Below are 10,872 nucleotides of genomic sequence, written 5' to 3'. Positions count from 1 at the left end.
ATAGTTTCTTATGCTATAATAATATTCCATTACATTCATGTAACCTGATTTGTTTAAAGGACATCTATTTGGTTTTCAGTTCTTTGCTGCTATAAAGAGTGATGTTGTGATTATTTTATGAGACTGTATTTGATCTACATGATGCATACCTGGCAGTGATATCTCTGAATTAAGTGATATAGACATTTTAGTCACTTAATTAAAAAAATCATCATAATAATTGTTCCCCAGAATAGTTGAACCAACTTCCTAGCTTCCACCAATAGTATATTAGCATACTTTGTCTTTCTATAGTCCCTCCAAAATTGAATATTTCCTTTTTTTTATTTAATAGCTTTTTATTTACAGGTTATATGTATGGGTAACTTTACAGCATTGACAATTGCCAAACCTCTTATTCCAATTTTTCCCCTCTTACCCCCCACCCCCTCCCCCAGATGGCAGGATGACCAGTAGATGTTAAATATATTAAAATATAAATTAGATACACAATAAGTATACATGACCAAACCGTTATTTTGCTGTACAAAAAGAATCAGACTCTGAAATATTGTACAATTAGCTTGTGAAGGAAATCAAAAATGCAAGTGGGCAAAAATATAGGGATTGGGAATTCAATGTAATGGTCTTTAGTCATCTCCCAGAGTTCTTTCGCTGGGCATAGCTGGTTCAGTTCATTACTGCTCCATTGGAACTGATTTGGTTGATCTCATTGCTGAGGATGGCCAAGTCCATCAAAACTGGTCATCATATAGTATTGTTGTTGAAGTATATAATGATCTCCAAAACTGAATATTTCCATCTGTCATCTTTTAAATCAAATTTATTGATGTGAATTGAAACACAAAAATTTGATTTATATTTCTTTTATTGTTAATGATTGGATTCTGCTATGATTTCTTTTCTTAGTTTACATTTTCACTTTCTTCAGATTTTTATTAACTTCTATGCAGATTATTTTGAACTCTATATACCCAGTCCCAGTTTCTCTCATTAGCTTCAATCCCCAATTTTTAACTCTAGATGAAAATTTATTATCACGTGTAGTCTATGAATATGTAAAATATTTCTCTCCCTGAATTGTCCTTTGTGAAAGCTTATTCTTTTTCATAACAGGCCCAGATTGCCTTGTAGTCCAAATTTCTTGTTTCCACCTTAATCGGTTCACTATCCTTCCCTTCCTTTTATTTTTCCTCACTTTTCCACTATTTAACTCATTTCCTGTATTATCTCAAGCCCTTTAATACAATGCCATTCAATTTTTCTTCATATCAGAATTCTATTTATTTTGGTTCTTCAGATACTGCTTTACTGGTTTGAATATTGAGAATACCTTGTGTACAGCATTCTCCCCAATATATCTATATCCATTAGCATCCACTGGCCTGGATATACCTCTGAAGTATCTGTATAAGGACAGATGAGATTATCAACTACATTTTATGACACTCTAGAAGAGGGATGCTAATGTCCCAGTGGGTTTATCTTCCAATAGTGAGGAAATTTTGTTGACATATTTTTAATGAACTTCTCTAATACTTCCAAGTCTTAGTTTGGAAGAATATAGCCAGATTTAAGTTGATGATATGGATGGGGGGAGGGGGGGAGAGAGAAAAGGTAGAGACACAGTTGCTAATAGCTAAGCAGGGCAAGACCTTTTTTTATTTTTTCAGGATTAAGTCACCATCTTTATCCCCTGGGAGCTTCAGAGTTCTTTCTGAGGAGACCTGTGAAAGTTGAAGATAGGAACGGAGCATGTAATAGTTCTTCTGGAACATAGGCTAGGAACAAAAAAAACCACTAGCCAAAATAGGATGCTGAAGTCTTCTGGTCTCTCCTCCCTATTGTTACCTCCACTCATGGCCTCAGGAATATTTTTTCTTGGCCTGAGGAAGAGATAAAATTACCATTATATAGGTTTTCCAGGTAATATAGTAATGAGAAATTGAATGAAGAGATATGTTGGAGAAAGAGAAGCTCAAAAGTTGCAAATACTTAAGTATTGTCTCAGTAGGTAACTGACTCCTGTTAGAGTCCCTTGACTCTAGCCCACCTTGTATATAGGTTTCAATATGAATTTCCCACTCTCCCCAATTCCACTTGTAAGTTTAAAACATTTAAGTTATTTTGGGTTTATTTTCTGTACTTCTTGGGATTTTCCCTCTTCTCTCTCCTTTTCCCTCTCAAGAAAATTCCCAAGGGCTGATTTTAGATAACGGACATGTCCCATTTGCCTTCCTCCTTTTTTCATGCCCTTACCATGGTTCTCCACATTAGGACACTGACCAGCAGTCCATACAGCATAGCTTTTCCCAGGAGAATCTCATAGAAGAAGGTGGCAGACTGGATACTTCGTTGATAGGACTCTGTGGGGATTGCAACTCTATAAGAAAGCATTTTTAACTTCCCCAGACCCACATTCCTACCACTTGATAGAGCAGAGAAGGGGAATATTTCTAGATCATGTACAAGAGCTTGTTATACGTGTGCATAACTCTTTGCTTATTGTCATATTGCCTCTCCCATTAGATTGTAAATTCCTCAAGGATAGGGATAGGCATATCCCAAGCACTTAGCTCTCTGCATGTAGTAGTAGCTTAATAAATATTTATTGACTAACGGCTAGCTGACCTAGGTTGTGGCTGGTAGTACAGGAAGAGAAGAGAAGGTTTCACTTACCGGAAGTAACACCACAATCTGAAAGAGAAAATTGGGGACATATATGAGAAACCCAGAATTTCCCCAAGATGTTGTCTTTTAGGTAGGCTACAGGGATTAATATAAACTTATAGGCCTACAACCATAAATAAATCATGAAGCAAATACTCATAATTCAAATAAAATGTGAATTTGGATTTATTCTGATGTAACCTCAGTCCTATATTTCTCTCCTTAATACAATCATTAAAAAAGAAACCCTGTGATCTTGGACAAATGGAAGGATGCAAGGTCAACAGAACACTATGTGAATTGCTGAACTATACAAGTTGGTAGGCTAGGGGTGTCCTCTATAAGATTCTAATTGTGACTGAGCAGGAAAAGTGTGCTAGGATTGATATCTTTTTCACTCAAGAAGTGGCCTTGGTTACTTCCAGGGAAGTGATTTTTCTCCTCTTTGAATGCAAAAGATATGGGGAGATCCTTGGAGATAGTTTATTCTGGTTCTCTATTTGATTGTCTTCCCTCTCCTCCTCCTCCTCCTCCTCCTCCTCCTCCTCCTCCTCCTCCTTTTCCTTGTCTGGATCTATTTTTTCCCACACTATTTCTATCTTGGACCAGCTTATATTGTTCTTACCCGCCTTTCCCCAGGTCTGGTCACTGACATTCTGAGTAACAGGTTTACTCCCATTACCCTTCCAGTCCTCATCCTCTGAAATCCCATGGAACAGTACTTGGCAACGGAAGCTGTTCTTGGGATTGCGCCAGAAGGGAGCAGAAACCCGGAGCCGGCTGCTCAGTGAGTAGCTCGAGTCGTTCTTATAGGGCTGCTCCTTGGAAGGCTGAGGGTCTGTGCTGACTCCAACCTGGGTCTCCTGCCCATTCACCCACCAGCTCAGCTCCACCAGGTCAGGGTAGAAGCCTGTGGCCAGACAGACCAGAGTGGCCTTTCCCTTCTTCTCAATCTCTTCTTCAGATGGCTGAAACACAGTCACCTTTGGGGGAGTCACCCTGGTTAGGTCATCTGAAAAATGGAAAGGGATTGGGATTCAGGACTGGTCACAGAGATGCCTTTTTAGTCAGTGAAAGGAGAAAAGTCTAGCAACATTTATGCAATCTAGCATCATCTGCTAACTTAAATATATCAAACTGGATATCCCTTAGGCCTCTCCAAATAAAAAAACAGAATCCATTTTTTTCTATTCTGCCCCATTCTCCATCTTTCCCTTCTTCCAAACGTTCTTATTACTTTTATAGTCACCACCATACTTCATATTGCTCAGACTTTCAACCTCAGTGTCATCCTGTATTTTTCATTCTCATTCATCACAAATATATATTTTGCAAATCTTGTTTCTATCTTTGCAATATCTCCTATACTTCCCCTTCTCTGCACTCACATAGATGCCAACCTGGTACAGTGGCTTAGTACCTCACACAAGGAGTATTTCCCTAGTCTTGATTTTCTTGCCTCAAGTCTCTCCCCAGTTCAAACCATCCTAATTCAGATTCCAAAGCCATCTTGCCAAGACAAAGGTCTGGTGTTGGCCCCAATACCACTTTCAGCTTCTCACATTCCATTGGCTCCCTATTATCTCCAGGATCAAATATAAAATATTACATTTGGCTTTTAAAGCCCTTCAATCTTGGCACCTTTCTACTTTTCCAATCTCTTTAATTTGACTTCCCTCTACCAACACTATAATTAAATGACATCAATTATGCTGTGCCTCAGACACAACACTCGATTTCTCCTCTGTCATTTTTTTTCCTTTGTTTTTACTGGCTGTCATCTTTATTTGGAAAACTCTCCCTCTTCACTTCTGTCTTTTAGCTTCCTTGACTTTCTTCCAGACTTAGTTTGAAAAGATCCTCCTGCAAGAGATCTTTACTTAATAACTTTTCCCCCACCTTCCTTCTAGTATTACCTTCTATTTACTCTAGCTATCTATCTCTTCTATGTACATAATAGTTTGAATGTTGTCTCCCCAACAAGAGTGTGAATTGCTGCAGGAGGTAGGCACCATGTTTTAGTTTTTTTTTAAATATCCTTAGGATTTTGCACAATTTAATTTTATGATCTGACAAGTTTCTCTGACCCCAGTTTCCTCTTATGTAAAATATAATCTTGTTGGAAGATCTCCAAGATTCTTTCAGTTCTAGATCTTTGATTCTATAGCCAGACTCTTCCAAGGAACATAATACCTATATTCAAACCGGGCTCTGTATCTCCTTTCCCTCACTACCAACCCCACCAGCTTTTCTATATTCTCTCTGAGTACATTGCTTAAAGTTTGCTCCATTCTTTTTAAGGGAATTTCTCTGTACTTACCCCCAGCAGATATTTTGTCTCATCACAGCCTACTTCAGGTTTGGAGAGGCAGGATCACTTTTCTCCTTCCTAGGGCTTTCTACTCAGGTCGTTAGCATTTCTAAGCTAAAATGCTCACATAGGCTTGATTTTCTAAAATGGAACCTGGTACCCACTGAAGCCACATGAAATTCTGCCCTTAGTCACTTGAAGTTCACAAGCATAGGCAATTGCAACTGCAAATTCCCCCTTTTCTCTGAGTTGTAACTGCCACTCCCTATCTCTGCTTTGACCTTTCCGATCTCAATAGACATTATCTCTGAATTCTGAAAATTAGCTCAAGGAGACTTAGAGAGCTTGTGAGTGATGAAAGAGAGGAGATGAAGAAATAGACAAGTCACTTGGAGTGCAGATGAGATAAAGATAGAGATGGAAAAAGAAACTGCCTCTAAAACAGAGTTACAAAGAAGGAGGCATGAATGCATAATTAAGGGAGTGAATGGGAAAGATGAAAAAAAGATGAGAAAAACATATGGATAAAGACAAATTCAGTAAGCAAGCAAAGCTAATTCGGGACCAAGGATAAGAAGACAATATAATATAAAGTTTAAGATATGTATGTGGATTGAAGAACTCAGCCTTATGCAGAAAGATAGATCAAGGATCATGGAAAATGAATCAGGGTTGCCTCTCGAAAAGATAGAGAGGATCGATCACTGCAGATCCAGAAACTCAGAGTTGGTTCGGATCCCCTCTTCTCTCCTGGCACTAATTCAAAGAGTTGACCAATGTGAAACAAAGTCATGTGCCCCCCAATTAATGTGGGATTCCCGTACCTGTCACTACAAGCTTGGTTCCATCTCCAAAAGTGAGGGGTGAGTTGTCCACAGCCCTAAACTGCTACTATAAAACCAGCGCTCTATCTCTTTCATTTTCTTCCCCCTCTGAATTGAGATCCCATGTGAGTTCTGATGGGAATGGAAATGAGTTCCTGGGCTCTGAATGGACTCATTGTGGACAAAGGCATCTGGCCAAAAGAAGATCAAGGTGAAAGAAGAAAAGTTTTCGAAGTACAACAGGGAGAAATCAGTGGAAGAAAGAGAAGGAGAGAGATGTCATAGGAGATTTATACATAAAGAGGGACTCTGAACAAATATTTGCTGAATGGAATGGACTAGACAGACATTCAGGAGAAACAGAAAGAGGTGTGTAAAAGAAAAAGAATAAACTGAGAGGTTCATGGGAGAGTGGAACAACAGCTCTTAGACTGGGGAAGAAAAATTACATTGGTTGAGTATCATCCAAAGTTTTATAGAAGCAGTGACAAAAGATTTGGCAAGTGAGAGTTAAAGTCCATAGTGGAGTCCATGGAAGGGAGGATAAGAAGGCCTAAGGTACTGTACCACTCCCTACCACCCAAGACCCCACTTCTTACCCAAGACTGTTAGCTGAGTCTCCTCTCCAAAGTACTCCTCCCAAATGTTAATACATCACAACAGTATTATAACAAAACAAGCACATCTTAAGCAGGGAATTCCTGTCAAACTATGTCCCATCTTGATTGTCTAGATAAAGAAGAGGGGGCTACCTCTCAATTTATCCCTCAAGTAGGCATTTTCCTTTTCCCCTTTTCTTTGATGATGTTCCTTAGTTTTTCATCCTATCCCTGTCAGTCTCTTGGGACCTTACCTGAGGCAATCCTGACCACCAGATTTATAGCATGGGAAAAACTGCTTTGCTTACCTACAATAAACAGCCTGGTGCCACTTCCAAAGAACTGTCTTTCATTGTTCACACACCAGCAGACACTGGAAAAAAAACTACTCCTGCCTGCTCTTCCCTCCTCAACTCAAGTCTCCTCCTAGGGATTCTGTTACTATTCCTGAAAGGTATTTTTAATTTGGAGGTAAAAAATAGTCTCCATTGTTGATGGCTATATGGCCATGAAAATATGATCCTCATCTTTTGCCCTATTAGCCATTGAGATCTTGAGACTATTGAAAAGGGAGCCCATGAAATATTTTCCCCCTTAGTATTCATAAGAACAAGTTCATAGAGCATAGACTTAAGATTCCAGAAACCATCTATTCCATACTCCCTTGTAATTTGCCAAAGGTTAGTAAATAACAGGATTTGAAGCCAGTGCTTCTGTTCCAATTCTAGCTCCCTTCCATTTCTAATAGAAAATAGAGGAAATCCATTGTAATGACAGGAGGATTAATAAAATGTCCTCTGCTAGTCTAAGAGTTAGTTTTAAAGCAAGCAGCATCCCATTCAGTCATTGGTTAAAATCCCTATAGCCACAGGGACTTTTTTTTTCTTTAATCAGAATAAATAGGCATTTGTATCTGTCTCAGAAAAAGTAAACAAACAACACCTCACTCCAACTGTTCAGCCTAAGTTCCCCCGGTTGTCCATTCCCTTTTCCAGTCTTATAACCTCCCTAATTCAGGTTTACACTTACCAACAACAGTAAGCTGGGTTCCCATGCCAAAGTACTGTGTATTTCCAGTACACAGTCTCTGACCTTCGTTTCAAATCTCCCCTTGCCTATATTCTACCCAGATATCTCCAATATGCACTGAATCATACCTAGGATTCATAAAGAGGACTTAGCAGTTAATGTTCATGGATCTCTAGTCTCCCTACCCAGAATACACACACACACACACACACATATACATACACACTTTTCTCCCACCCCCACCCCACTTCCAAGATTAGGTCAGGAATTGAGAACGAGGATACTCATATCTGTCTTTTGTAAAATTCAATTAGGAAGGATACATAAAGTTCCCTATAGAAAATCTATTAGTAATGAGTATGAATGAAGAAATTTCAAGACCTTCTTCTCAAATTGCCCCAGCCTTAAATACTTTAAAGAATTGTGAGGGTTCAGAGTAGCAAGATATCTTAGATGTTCTCCAATCTAACTCATGCCAGAAAGAACAACAACTGGTCATCCAGCCTTTGCATGAAGATTTGTAAGTAGAGAAAACCCAAACCACAATCACCTTCTGAGACAGCTTGTTCCACTTAAGGATAGTTCTCATTGCCAGGAAGTTTTCCTTTCCTCAGGTTCCTCTGATTCCTTAGAGAGTCAACATCAACTCATTTTTTTTCCCCACCCTAATAAAACTATTAAAGTCTTAGGTTAAACAAGAAGATTTCTGAGGATAGTAAGTTTTCATTTGACATTTCCTAGGACACTGTCATAGGACTTAAATAAATTAGATCATAGGGGATATGTCTTTCTTCTCTTTCAAAGTCCATCTGCTGATCTCTTTTCCATCTCCCTCCAGCCTTACCCAAAGAGCCTCAAACTCTTACCTATAACAATCAGTTTGGTCCCTGGTCCAAAGTAAAGTTCATAGTTGACACATCAGGACACAACAATTCCAAAAAGGGAATCTGGGTCTAGCCTCACCACAGAATGCCCCGAAGACAAATCACAAGGTTATCTTACCCAAAACAATGAGTCTGGTGCCTTTTCCAAATTGAAGATCTGTTTGTCACAGTGATATAGGGTGAGAATGAAAGTTAATACAGGATTCTGGAGTTGTTTATCCTTGGGCAGAAGGATGGAACCTCCTTATCTAGAGATGGTGAGGATAGAGATCTCTTTCTGTGCTGTATTCCACAAGGGTGACCCCCACAACCACCAGTTGTCTTCATCCTTTGGTCTATCAGTGGCAATGATAATATTAAGAATTTTATCATGTTTCATGAGAATCCATCTTGAGAGCATCTCCAGGGAAGAAAGTCTTTTTATCCTTTCCTATTGTGCTATGTATAAATATTCCTTCTCTAATGAAAAGGACACAATCAGGAGGAGGGAATGGAATTATATCCTTCCAGAGTAAAGATATCATTCATTTCCTCCTCTTTGAGTTTAAGGAATGATTGGTTATATAAGGCAAATAAGTCAGTTGATAGAGTCTTCAGATCTCATTTGGGATGAACTATAGTCATTTTCTCTTCTTCATTTGTAACATAATAGAGTGAGATTTTCTTAAGGCTCCCATTCTCTCTTCTGAGGAAGGCCTTATCTAAGGAACTCCACCTGTGATCTGGGAAATTCTTCTATGACATTGTTAAGTTTTTTTGGATTCAACATTGCCAATTGTACATGCCCAAGTAGAAGGGCCTTGCTCTACCTTTTGTGTCCAAGTGCTTTTCAGGTTGGAGACTTCTGCCATAGGTCAGAAATAAGGACAGCTGAGTCACATACTTATTTATTCTCCCTAGGGAGGATTTTGTAAAGGCACACCATAGGGTTGAATCACTGTGGCCCCCTGTCCCCACAATGTTACAGTCTCATACATAAACAGTTCCTTTCTCAGACTCACACCTTTGAGCTAGAAAGAAACCACAGGAACAGCTGCTTCTGGGCTCATGTGTGGAGAGAGGTGGGTGGCATTGCAAGTGAATGTAAATATATGGGGGTATGTGGGCTGGGCCAAGGAGTTCCTTCCTCACTCTTACTATCATTCATGGTGTAGTCTCAGTAGTGTTGAGCACCCAGTTGGACTCCCTACAGAGGGTATTGTCTTTTCTCTAAGTGTTTTTCTCTTCCTTATATCTTCCTCCGTCCCTGTTCCACCTCCAGACTCCCTGAATCCCTGAGCTCTGGAGGCAGCTCTATCTTTTTTCTCTCACACACAAGTATGTAAAAAAATGCATATTTTACTTGGGATAGAGATGCTCAAACATCTAGACTGTACACAGTGGAAAAACCATTGGATTCAGAGTCAGAGAAGTAAGCTCTACTACTTAATATGAGTTGTTTTGGGCAAATCACTTCATCTCTACCAGACAAAGGTGTTAAATTACAACATTATGGCTGTATTCTCTGATCCCTTGACTTTTTTCTCCAGGAAACAGCAATGCCTCATATTTGAGCCCCAAAGAAGAATCATGGGGAGGTCCTTGGATAACTGCTTTTAAGCTATTTCACAGGACATTTAGTTTCCTCAGTCCCAATTCAAGCATGGTCTTGGCTACCTAAGAACCTAGTCAGCTGTGGTACTGATCGTGTCTCAAGGAGGTTTGAATGAGAGGTCAATGAAGTACTAGAAGTTGATACCCCGGTACTTAGATGCTAACTTTCCAATTTCTCTTTGTATTCCAGTAGTCTTACTTTCCAGGTTACTTTCACAGGATAAGAGGTGAGAATTACCACAAAGGGGACGGAGGTATAGCATATGCCACAGATGTGGAGAACTGGTGGAGTCAGTCAAGAAATATATATTAAGCAGCTAGTATATAACACACTGTATTGGGGATACAGTCACAGGGTAAGAGGTGAGAGTTACCACAAGGAAGAAGTAGGCAAAGGATATGCCATGGGTATGGAAAACTGGTAGAATCAGTCAATAAATATATATTAAGCAGCTGGTATATAATATATTGTGTTGAGCACTGGGGATACAAAGAAAGATAAAATACTATTCCTATTCATAACCAAACAAGCAAACAACCATGTACAAAGAATGCAGAATATATTTGGAGATTATCAACAGAGAGAAGGCACTAGAATTAAGAGGAATGATTGTAGAAAGTGAGATTTTAACTGGGCTTGAATGAAACTTGGAAAGGAGGTAGAAATGAGGAAGGAGCATTCCAGGTAGGAAGTCAGGTTCTCTTGCAGACTATAAGGTAGGTGTGTGTGTATGTGTGTGTGTGTGTGTGTGTGTGTGTGTGTGTGTGTGTAAGGTTTAAGAATAGATAATGGAGATGAAAGGCAGGTAAAGAAGGGTTTTGAATATTAAACAGAGGATTTCATATTTGCCCATTGAGTGTTGAAGATGAGCTTTTGAGGGGGTATAGGAACATGTGAATAACATTAAGTTGATAGATAAAATCAGAAACAAATTTTATTCTGTCCTGGGGAAAAATAGCTA

General features: G+C 39.2%; 1 pseudogene; it reads right to left on the bottom strand.

The window, feature by feature from the left end:
• Positions 1-1,592: 1,592 nt before the first annotated feature.
• LOC100913879 overlaps positions 1,593-10,872 on the bottom strand; it is a 39,644-nt pseudogene continuing 30,364 nt past the window's right edge.

The sequence above is a fragment of the Sarcophilus harrisii genome, chromosome 5 (genome assembly GCF_902635505.1).
Source record: "Sarcophilus harrisii chromosome 5, mSarHar1.11, whole genome shotgun sequence".
Taxonomy (NCBI): Eukaryota; Metazoa; Chordata; class Mammalia; order Dasyuromorphia; family Dasyuridae; genus Sarcophilus; species Sarcophilus harrisii.
This window is presented reverse-complemented; position numbering and strand designations above follow the sequence as displayed.